Source organism: Asparagus officinalis, chromosome 5, assembly GCF_001876935.1.
Source record: "Asparagus officinalis chromosome 5, Aspof.V1, whole genome shotgun sequence".
In the NCBI taxonomy this organism is placed as follows: domain Eukaryota; kingdom Viridiplantae; phylum Streptophyta; class Magnoliopsida; order Asparagales; family Asparagaceae; genus Asparagus; species Asparagus officinalis.
This window is the reverse complement of record NC_033798.1, coordinates 14,459,619-14,472,172: the sequence shown is the minus strand read 5'-3', so window position 1 is coordinate 14,472,172 and position 12,554 is coordinate 14,459,619. Positions and strand designations below refer to the sequence as shown.

Genomic DNA, 12,554 nt, shown 5'->3' with positions numbered 1-12,554 from the left:
ATGCCCATGTGCACCCGTCTTGAATTCTAATTGGGTTTCTCGATACTAGCTCTCGAATTTTACATTTTAAATTTAGTCCTGATATTTTCAAATCAATCACTCAAATGTTATAAATGTTTTGAACTTACTCTCCAAATCTTCATATGCTTAAATTAGTCTCCTAAATCTTTTAAACGTTCTGAAATTAGTCCTTCGAGCTAACATTTGGTGGAAGAGATTAGGGGTGGTGATTCCTAAATACTTAAACAATTCTTAGAGTAATTTCAAATATGAAGATTTTGAGGGACTAATTCAGAACATTTAGAAATTTGGAAGACCCAAGATATCTAGAAGCGGGAGGACTAATATGTATAAAAAAATTCCTATTTTATTTCTCAAGAGTCCTTCCCTTTTCCTCTCTCTCCATTCCAGAAACAACTTAAAAACCCTCCAAAAGAAAAAAGTTCCCAAAAAACCACAAAAATCTAGGGTTTTCCAAAAGGACGAAGAAAAATGGCGATGGGATCTACTGCAGCCGGAGGCCTTTTCAAGTCCCTCAGCCCAAGGCTCGCCTACAGTCAACCGACGTCGCCGCGCCGCGGTTGGGGCGTCGCCGCTTCCACCGCCGCTCTTGGCTCGTCCAGGTAATATCTCTCTCTGGTGGTGGTATAGATTTTTGTTAGGTTTCAGTTCAATTTGTTCAATTCAATTTTGTATTGATCTTGCTCTATTTGGGGGGGGGGGGGGGGGGTATCTGAATGGAATCTACGCATGGAAGCGTACTGATGTGAGGAATAATAGTTCCGTAGTTAAATTTATTTAAAGCATTTGTTACGGTAACTTGAAGTGTCATTGAATTTCGTTGCAAACACCCAATTCATGGTTTCGAATATTCGTTGATGATTGCACGGATTCGGATCGAAGTTTGATTCCTGTTTCAAATTACATTGGTAGTTTCATTTGAAACCATGAATTGAAGTGTCATGGTTTCAAAGATGTAATTTTCAGGAAATTGTCAATCACTGGCTGAAGTAACTGAAGCCTTGGAGAAAATTATAGGGTTGTCTGTGTAGAGGATCAAAGTAATTTTCAAGCTTATGCTTTTAACTCAATCAAAGTTAAACTAGTCGGGTTGTTGGAATGGAGTAGAAAATTTGAAATAGTGAAATAGAGGGTTCTGCCACTAAATGGCTTCTTCAGTTGTCATTTTCTCCTACTTCCTGTTTCTTTTCTAATGAAATGGGTACTTTGGATCCCTGAAACCAAATTCAGGGCTAAGATTGGACAACCCTGACATAACCCACATCTAGTTTCTGGATATATTCTCAGTTTATTGTGTAGACAACCATTGAAAGTTTTCATGTTTCATAATGTCTTAGTGTGCCAGAGCGACTTAAACCAACACTAAGTGAACTCCTATTTCCATATCACTAGTTTTCTACTTTATTGAGGCATGGTACTGGGTTTTTTTTTACAGGATTATTAAGCTTCACGGATGACATAAAATACAAAAAGGCTTGTTTTTATTGGTCACGGGATATAAGTAAAGGTATCTATGGCGACATTTATCGAAAATGTAAAGCTTACTTAAATATGCAAGTGCAATGACCTAGATGTTTTAATCATGTTAAGATAGTTTAGCCATGATGCTCATCATAAACTAAAAATGCATTTTTTTAAGAACAAATGGACCAAACTGTTCAATTTTAGAAGCCAAACCAGAAAACCTGACTTTAGGGACCAAATAATCTCTCTCCCCCTTTCTCTGTCACATATTGGGATATGCATATTGCAAAGCAATCCTATGAATGGAAAGTATAAGAATGCAAGGATCACAAGTAAATATTTAATATCCAAAATTGAAAGTAGAGTCAAATATGCTAAGTTTTTTTGGGTATTTTTTTTTTCAGCGGAATATGTAGTTTAATTTCCAAGCTCATGTTGATTCTGATGAAAGTAAATTGGAGTTGCGCAAGAGGTAGGCAAACTAATGAAAGAATCGAGTGTTAGACTAAGAGAATTTTGGTAAATACCAATCGTTTGTTCCAACACTATGTATGCCTTTTCCTTAGCTCGTTGTTTAGGGTATATATCAAATCAAAATTAATACTCTAATACGACTATAAGAACTCTTTGATCCAGTTCTTTTTTTAGCACTTCCTGTATGTTTTAAGGAATTGTTGTCGGGTTAAAGTTACTCCAGGTTTAGAATGGTTCCAGTTCTCTTTTTAGCACTCCCTGTATGTTTTAAGGAATTGTTGTCGGATTCAAGTTACTCCATGTTTAGAATAGTTCAGCAATACTTACACTTGCAGTTTGATTTTTCTCCTTATTGGTGTGAAATTTGGTGCTGATCCTTCACCAGTTTCCTTTTGCGTTCATTTTAGACAAAGGACTAACCACAATGAAAGAAAGAACTGGATATGGATAAAATAGTTAGTCCATCTCAAAACAACTTCAGAAGGGTAAGCAACTCGTTTAGACCGGTTGAGACAATTTTGCCTCTCAAAACGAAGGTCTTAATGTCAACCTCCCTCTTTCATGTTACAAATAGCCATTCTATTAATAAGAAGGGGATGACTACTCTTTCTCTTACCAAGCATAAAAATGCACATGGATTGATATATTCTTTCTGATTACTTGGTTTTTCCTTAATCCTTCCTTCTTAAATTTTTTAAATGGCAAAAGTTATCACAGAGTCCTGGTTATGCTTTGCAATTTCCAACAGTTTGTCCCTAGTGCAATGATAAATGGGCAAGGATGTTTTAGGTCGTCAATGATGAATTTAGCGTCACACAGATTAGGTTGGGGGATTATAAGAGAGGAAAAAGTTAAGAAGCTTGTACATGACAATACAGTCAGTTTGCTAGTTGCTACTTGAAATGTTTGATCACTACAAAAAGAATGTGGGACCAATAGGTATGCAGAAGAAATATTAGCATGATTTTATTTGCAAAAAACTAAAACGAAGAATGAAACCTCTAGGAAAATTGAGAATAGAGAATATAAATTTTGCAACTTGATATAGAAGAAACCGGTGTCTAGTAGTTGGTCTAGTTTCTTCAGATGCCGAAGTGAATACATGTAATCAGGTACATGATAGAAAATGTTTGATATATAATAATTCTTTAGAAGAATTATTTTACTTTTCTTGGGAAATCCTAATTCCTAGCAGTACAAATGGTGCCGAGCAAACACCACTTATGCGTCACATGGAGCTAAGTAGCATGGAACAAAGTGTCATATGGAATTGCACTCCAACCCAAACAATAGTATGGAGTTGCCATTGCAGATTGCATCTTTAATTGTCTAGTGGAGTGTTGTACGCTGCAGATGCTAGACACTAAATTCTCTCTCTCTCTCTCTCTGTGTGTGTGTGTGTGTGTGTGTGGTGGTTTTTTTTTATAGCCCCAATCAACTATTTAAGTGTATTCTAGAGAGGTGTTTGCTTTAATGCCCCCAATCAACCCGAGAATTATGGTCACTTTTATTGAGGCGAGGACTTGGTGAAATTTGCTTAATGAAGGGCTTGGAGCATACGAGTACTAGGATTGTTGATCTCCTAGGAGATTCTCGCACGGGGCATTTTTTTAGATCATGTAATTACAGACATGTGATGCAGTAGGATTCCATGTATGTGCAATAAGCAAGGGGAGTAGATAATCTCAGCGAATAGGTGGGAAGAAGCGTAAGAAACAGTAAACAAGGAAAGGAAATAATTTCGAGAGTAGGCGGAGAGAAGCATCAGAAGTTAAAGGTTTGGAACTAGGAGGATGAAAACATATAATATACAATGTTACTTTGACAAAGCTTAAGGGAAAATGAGGATTCAGTTCTTATTAATGACCGATAAGTGCCGTGAAGTAACCATTTCAATGGTTAGGACTAATAATTCATATAACAGAAAGATTTAGGCTAATATTGTTCACTCAATCAAAGCATATTGTTATAATGGAGAATTGTATGTAATTGTAACATGCCCTTGAAATTGGAAGGAAGATTTAAAAGGTGGCCATCTAACCAAGCATGCTGTAGGAATCAGAATATTCTTAACTAAGAAACAACATGTCCGGAGAAGATTTGGAAAAAGAAGTCGATTTTTTTTTAAAATAGAGAGATGACCTAACATTAATCGAATGGAAAAGTAGGATTCTTGTAGTCGCCTGACAAGATTTGGAAAATGAATTTGTTATTCTTTTGTTGTTTTTCTTGTCAGGTAGAGCTTTTATCCAAATAGTTTTAGGGTCACGTAAATTCCTTTGATATAAGGTTTTGTTGTTTATCTGCTTTTATATTAGTCTCATCTAAAGTTGCAAATGTTTTAAAAATTATACTTCAGTAGTCTCGTTTTCGTAGGCATATATTTTCTCTATCCTGTTAGTTTCCTATGCTAGTCTTGGTAGATACTGTGATTTGTTTTGGGTTCTCCACACTCGTCAAACCAATGAGCATGGAGTGATAATGCTCTGCTCAAAAGAGATTAAGATTGTTTTGGATGTAACTTTTGAAATTTCACCCTTTTCTATCTCTTAATGGGGTCTTGTCAGGGATATTAGAAGTTTATGGAATTTAAGTTACTATGTTTTGATAGTACTAGGTGGACAGATCATCAAAGTCAGATGTGTATTTTTTAGAAACAGTGAAGATAAAGGAGAAGAAGGAATACAAGCAAATATGTAATGTTATGTCTGGACAATCTTAATAAATCATATTTGATCAATTAGTTAAATATTTTATCGTCTACCAGTTTGCTGATGGAGGCTTCACTGAGAAATCAGTATGGTTTAATCACTCTTAATATTTTATCGTCTACCAGTTTGCTGATGGAGGCTTCACTGAGAAATCAGTATGGTTTAATCACTCTTACACTTTCTTCTTGCGCTCCCCTCGTGCGGTTTTTCTTTGCTTACCCAATGCCATACCTTAGATGTTTCCACATCTATTTCTAATTTTAAATTCTCAATATTATTTGCAGCCATTTGATTGGTTGAAGAAGCAGCTGTTCGAGAAGCCAGAACCGGAGCAGTGAATTCTAGACTCGCTGTGCACAGAAGAAATATCGCTGGTAAAAAGCAATCCTTCTCCCTTCAGTACTCTGTCGGGAAGATAAATAGGCACCAGAGGCTCACTTTAATAAAAAAAAAACAAGGACTTTTGTTTTCTTTTTCCTACGAGTTCTTTTTCCTAGTTATGTATCAAGAACCACCTTTACCCATGTTTCTACGCCAGGGTTGTGGCATAACTGTGGCTGTCTGTTCAGTTGTGAAGATGGTCTTAATTGAGCTTAATGATATTTTCCTTCTATATGTTGCTCAACTCATATCATAATTTCTGAATGATGCAACATCACAGGATCCATCCGTGATTCGGCTAATTTGCTCGGCGCATATGTTTTCATTGCATCTTTAGCAAAAGGTTTCTAAATATTTTGACTATCAGCCCAAAGTGTTTCTGCATGTGTTGAGCTATAGGGAATTGTTGTGGGCGTGAAGTTGATAGTACTATGGAACTCTCTCTTTGAGAATTGGTGTATAAGTGCTGCATGCTTTTTGAAGGAATGAGGTGGTCTGGTGCATGATGTTGCACGCTTTCTGGATGAGTATTAAATGGTAAATTACCCTTTTATCTATATAACCTGTTTACCCATCAGTTGGTTTATTAGCAACTTTCATCTCAGTTCATGGACGTAAGGGGATTTGACCTCAAAATATCAACCTCGGATGATAGGATGGTCTAAAGGTGAGATACTATAGTAAACGCATATGTAGTTGGAAAAGAAAGAAGAAGAGTATATAATGCAATCAATCAGGTATAGTATCATTTAACTAATGAAAATAGAGAGTCCAAACTCCATCTTACTCTTAAAAAAGGAACTTCATGTCAAAGTTTGTCCTGCAATTTCCCAAAGTTATAAAAATCACGATCGCGGAAAATATTAGCGAGATGGCATCTCCCCTTCGCTCTCCTCGGAAGGGCTCCTGTTCTACACTGAAGAAAACATGCAGATTGAAGACAGAAGCCCTTGAGGGAGAGTGAAAGCTAGGTGACTCAATGCACACAATCTCCATTAATATATACTAAACTTGAGCTAATATTTCTTACTTTGCTTTGTTACATTGAGACCAATCCTAGGATTTATATAGATTTCATTTTGTTGGGGGGCAGAGAGATTATTGAATCTAATCTCCAATAAGAGATAAGGATGGGTTATACTTTTTCTCTGTACACCCATATCTAAGAGATCACGTCCACTTTTCCTATAATGCAGTATCTTTCTGACCTGTAATCTGTTTATGGGTTTGCTAAAATATTAGATTATGAACTACTTTTTGGCAAGGCACTTAAATTTTGATTTGATTGCTTATAAGAGATTAATACACGTTTATTTAGGCATTTCTTTTCGAACAAACTATAATAAGGAGTGGCTCTTGGAGAAATTAAGAGCTGAGCTTCAAAGGAATAAAGCGTTGAGATTTCTAGCTAGGATTATTGTTGACATTCTCTGCCTAATACGCTTGTGAGAAATGATAAGATGCCGCATATCTTTGGTTTCTGTGGTTGAAGGTTAACATTCTTTTGCCCGTTTGAATTTAATTGTTGTCTTTTGAACTTTGGTGAGAGAGAGTTTCTAAACTCAATATGATGTCCTTCTCTAGCCAAGGACCAAGGTAAGGGTATCAAATACAAGGAGCTACATTCTTCTAACTTGTGCGTTCTTTTATAGCCTATTATGAATATCTCCTCGTATTACAAAAAAGGCAGATAAACCATCAATTGTTTCATAGAGTTTTGCAAACCATTGCTGAAAGGAAAAGTGAAGGGGAGAGAGCGAGAGAGTGAAGGAGAAGAGCAAGAGCACTAGTGTGCAACACAGGGTCCCGCACATCCTTACCTTTCTATTTTTTTTTGGTACGTTTGAGCGGTCATGGACCGCTAAGATCATACAAAAATAACCCTAGGTCTAGCAACACCAATGAGGTCTTCCTGTAACAGTTTCCGAAGTTCGCCTGGTGGGTGATCCAACTGGGCAACTTCGAAACCCCCATTATAAGCACATGCTGCTAAATAGTCTACACACATATTGGCTTCACGGTAAGTGTGCACTACAAAATAATTCCAGCTACGTTGCAGTAGTTCTTTGCATGCCCGAACCACTTGATGTAGAAGATCAATAGGATTGGTAGCCTCATTCACATTGTTAACAGCTAATAAGGAGTCTGATTCAATGATAACATTCCGCAAGCCTCTCGCCCATGCCAACTCCAAGCCATGATAAATAGCAAACAATTCGGCTTTGGTAATATGGCCATATCCCAACCGTTGTATGAAGCCAAAGCACCAATATCCTTCCTCATTACGGGCAAGACCACACAAGGCTAGCTCTCCTGGAGTCCCTCGTGTTGCCGCGTCTACATTAATCTTGACAAACCCTCTAGGTGGCGCCCTCCATGCTACCATCATGAGTTCCTTTGGTAGAGCCACACTTGGCACCCCACGTAGACACCTATACTCCAAAACACTAGACATGATAATACCAAAAGCATTAGACGGCCAAACTAAATCAGGTGCAAAAATAGAACCATTTCGCCACTTCCATATATACCAACACACAAAACAAAATAACTCATTCCAAGGGGTGTTGTTGCCGACAAGAAAGTTTGAGTTGGAGAGGTTTAACCACAACCAATCCTTCAAGTCAAGAGCGGTAAACTGCTCCAATCTCCTTCCATTCAACCAGTAGGACCAGATGGAAAGAGAGGAATTACAGTCCCGTAACAGAAGCATGATGTTTTCTGTAGCAAAACCACAATGCAGACAAGTTGCTGAAGAAGTAATATTCCTTTGAAAGCATGTCTCCCTTGTAAGCACCTTGTTGTGCATCACAAGCCACATGAAGTGTTTGATCCGAGGTGGTAAGTTTGGCTTCCAAACCAGGTTCCATTGCCCCTCCAAACGAGATTTCTCAAGCAATAATCTGTAGGCAGAACCCACGGTAAAAACACCGGTCAGAGTACCCCTCCCCCAACCCACAATTTTATCTTCATGACTCATGTTAAGCATGAGCTGTCTTAGTTCATTTTGAAGACTATTGGGTAGAGCTTGAATGAGGCTGTCAAAATCATGCTTATGCTGAAGGAAGTCGTGGACTGTTAGCTCCTCTCGATCGCGTGAATTCTCCTCGCCCAAGACTTCCACCAATGGTTTATTCCCTAACCAGGAGTCTGACCAGAACCGTGTGGCCTTACCATTTCCAATGACCCGAGAGCAACCCATACGAACTAGAGGTTTGCTTGCAGCAATGCTGCGCCATGTATGGGAAGAAGCAGGCTTAACGACAGTTGAGAGGAATGAGCTCCTTTTCAAATACTTCGATCGAAGAACGTGTGCCCAGAGACTCTCATCACCCTATTCCAACTGCCATCCAAGCTTGGAGAGAAGAGCCATATTCATGGAATGTGTTTGACGAATACTCAGCCCACCATCTTTCTTTGGTTTACAAACACTGTCTCATTTCACCAACGCCACTTTCTTCCTCTCATTTGTAGAACCCCATAAAAAATCTATGTTCAAAGAATCAATTGTTAGATCTAAATCAAAACTTGAGATCTAAAACCATATAGCCATGATTAATTCGAAGAGATTAACAAGAATCTAAAAAAGCGGAAGCTTATACCTAAATCCATAGAAGAAATCTTGATTTGGGTTTTTTGATGTTCTTCTAACCATAGGGTTCCTCTAAATCCGAAATTTCTCTTTCTAGATGGGGGTGAAAAGAATTAGAGAATGTTAACCCTAGGTTAAGGACCATAACCCCTTATTTATAGATGTTGTACTTTTGTAATTTAGCCCCTCAATAAATCACAATTACAACCTGGTATCTGCACATATAACCCCATGATTATATTTAAATACCCATTAACCCAACTTAATTGATCACTTTAGTGGGTTATCCTGAAAGATAGCAATACACATTGATTAATCATATGTGCCCACAAATAGATTTATTAGATTAAATCAAACAATCTCCCACTTGGGCACCATATGATTCCTTAAATTGTGTATAACCTTATGAGCTCAAAAATTACTATCACTGAAAAGGTATTTCCGAACAATCTCGTCCATTGACTATATCAATATAGGATCAAAGCGGCCTTCGTCACATTTATCGTGACTCGACCCATCAATGGTCACATATACCAATACAATCAAACGACATAGATCAATCATGGATGTGCAGCATGAAAATTACATGCAATGTGATCAGTACATGTCTATTTTCAACTGGCCCTCCTTAGTGAGGTCAAAACCAAACATAATGTAACAGAGTGTCTTAACTGAATACTTTATTCTGATCAGACAATACAACCAAACATAAAGCACCACAAATACAAACTCCCACTAAAACATAATATCCTCAAATAATATCACACCCATATGAGCAGTATGCTCATGAAAGACCTTAGGTGGCAATCCCTTAGTAAGAGGATCAGCTATCATGGAGTTTGTCCTAATGTGCTCTATGAATATCTGTCCACTCTGTACCATTTCTTTCACAACCAGGAACTTAATGTCAATATGTTTTGACTTAGTTGAGCTCCTGTTGTTATTGGAATACATTACTGCAGATTTATTGTCACAATATAACCTTAGTGGTCTTTCAACATTTTCCAAAATGCGCAGTCCCGTGACAAAATTTCGCAGCCATATTCCCTGATTGGATGCCTCATAGCAAGCTACAAATTCTGCTGCCATAGTGGAGGAAGCTACTAGTGTTTGTTTGACACTTTTCCATGATATAGCTCCTCCTGCTAACATATAAATGTAGCCTGATGTAGACTTCCTGCTATCTTGGCATCCAGCAAAATCAGAGTCCGAATACCCAATGACCTCTAATTTCTCTGATTTTCTGTATGTGAGCATGTAATCTTTTGTTTTCTGAAGATACCTCATAACCCTTTTGACTGCTATCCAATGATCCATACCAGGGTTGCTTAAGTATCTGCCTAACATCCCAACAATGTACGCAATATCCGGACGCGTACATACTTGAGCATACATTAGACTTCCTACAGCCGAAGCATAAGGAATCTTCTGCATTTCCTGAATTTCAAGGTTACCTTTAGGGCACTGATTGAGACTAAGCTTGTCTCCTTTAGCAACATGGGTGTCACCTGGTCTGCAATCTTGCATGCTAAACCTTTTAAGTACCTTATCGATATAGCTCTTTTGTGATAATCCAAGAATACCCTGAGAGCGATCTCGATGTATCTGGATCCCTAATATAAAAGAAGAGTCCCCAAGATCTTTCATCTCAAAATTCTTTGATAGAAATCTCTTGGTTTCGTGCAACATGCCTATATCATTAGTGGCAAGCAAGATGTCATCCACATACAGAACCAGAAAAATATACTTACTCCCACTGAACTTGTGATATACACAGTCATCAACAATGTTCATCTCAAAACCGAACGAGATAACTATTTGTTGAAACTTATGATACCATTGACGAGGAGCTTGCTTGAGTCCATAGATGGATTTCCTTAATTTGCAAACCATATTCTTTGGGTCTCCTGACACAAAGTTTTCTGGTTGCACCATATAAATCATCTCATCAATGTCTCCATTGAGAAATGCAGTCTTAACATCCATCTGATGTAACTCAAGATCATAATGAGCAACAAGTGCCATGATTATTCTGAAAGAGTCTTTCGATGAAACCGGAGAGAAAGTCTCTGTATAATCAATGCCTTCCTTTTGAGTATAGCCTTTAGCCACAAGACGTGCCTTATACCTCTCCACATTACCGTTTGCATCCCGCTTGGTTTTAAAAATCCATTTACAACCAATTGGTTTTGCACCTTCTGGTAATGGGACAAGTTCCCAAACCTTATTGTCTTGCATAGACTTGTACTCTTCATTCATGGCATCAATCCACTGTTGAGAGTTAGAACTTTTCATGGCCTGAGAGAAGTTGATTGGATCATCTTCTAACATTCCACTACTTTCCTCATGTTCTTGGAGAAATACAATATAATCATCCGGAATAGCATTTCTCCTTTCTCTCGTGGATCTCCTTAATGGCACTGGTTCTTGAGGTTGTTGAGTTTGTTCTTCTGGAACAGGGAGTTGTTCAACATTATCATCTTGAGGTTCCGGATTTACTTCTTGAGCAACAACAGGTATAGGAACCTGAATATTGTCAAAAGTAACTGTATGGATTGGATCTGAAGCCAATTCCTCCTCAAAACTAATGTCTCTAACCTTATTTCTCCCCCCAAACTCAACATCCTCAAAGAATGTTGCTGTTCCCGTCTCAAAAATATTCCTTATAGTGGGATCATAAAACTTAAAGCCCCTAGAGCGTTCAGAGTATCCAATAAAGTAGCTGCTAACTGTTTTGGAGTCCAATTTCTTTTCATTTGGCCTATAAGGCCTTGCCTCAGCTGGACATCCCCAAATATGTAAATGCTTTAAACTGGGCTTTCGACCAGTCCAAAGCTCATAAGGTGTTTTAGCAACTGCTTTACTTGGTACTCTATTCAGAATGTAAGCTGCTGTCTTAAGTGCTTCTCCCCAGAGTGACTCTGGTAAAGAAGAATGAGCAATCATACTTCTTACCATATCCTTAAGAGTCATGTTTCGTCTTTCAGCTACACCATTCATGCTAGGTGAACCCGGCATGGTGTACTGTGGGACGATACCGTATTCCTCTAGGTATCTAGCAAATGGTCCTGGACGTTGTTCGCCTGAACCATTATATCTACCGTAGTACTCACCACCACGATCAGATCTAACAGTTTGAATTCTTCTGTTGAGTTGATTCGCAACTTCAGCTTTATAGGCCTTAAACATGTCCAGAGACTCAGATTTTTCATGAATAAGATATATGTGCCCATAACGTGAGTAATCGTCTATGAATGATATAAAATATTGTTGACCATTCCAGGATTCCGTAGGGAATGGCCCACAAATATCCGTATGTATCAATTCTAAGACATCCGAAGATCTGTTGGCACCTAATCTCTTCACTTTGGTCTGTTTTCCCTTGATACATTCAACACATACGTCGAAGTCCAAAAAATCAAGGGAATCCAAAATGCCATCAGACACAAGACGCTCAACTCTACCTTTTGAGATATGACCCAAGCGCTTATGCCATAATGTTGCCGAATTTTCCTTATTTAATTTACGCTTAGTACCACGTGATTCCACATGCAAGGATTCATTATAAGAAGCAATTGTATCGAGCAAATATAGGTTGTCATAAGTACTTAAGTAACCAGTTCCCACAATATTTGAATTAAAAGATAAACTGAATTGACTGTTTCCAAATGAACAAGAATAACCTGATTTGTCCAATACAGAAACTGAAATCAAATTCCGTCTAAAAGACGGTACTACAAAAGTATCTTTCAAATCCAAATAAGAACCAGTTCCTAACAACAACCTAAAGTGCCCAATTGCTTCCACATCTACCGATTGATCGTCGCCCACAAAGATGTGTCTTTCAACATCACTTGGCTTTCGGTAGCTCAGGCAACACTGCATAGAAACACTTATGTGAGTAGTAGCAC

The 12,554-nt window shown here is 38.1% G+C and overlaps 1 long non-coding RNA gene across 1 annotated transcript; it reads left to right on the top strand.

The window, feature by feature from the left end:
• Positions 373-5,285, top strand: LOC109843712. The gene is made up of 2 exons (XR_002247769.1): positions 373-623; positions 4,955-5,285. It is a non-coding gene; the product is annotated as an uncharacterized LOC109843712 (long non-coding RNA).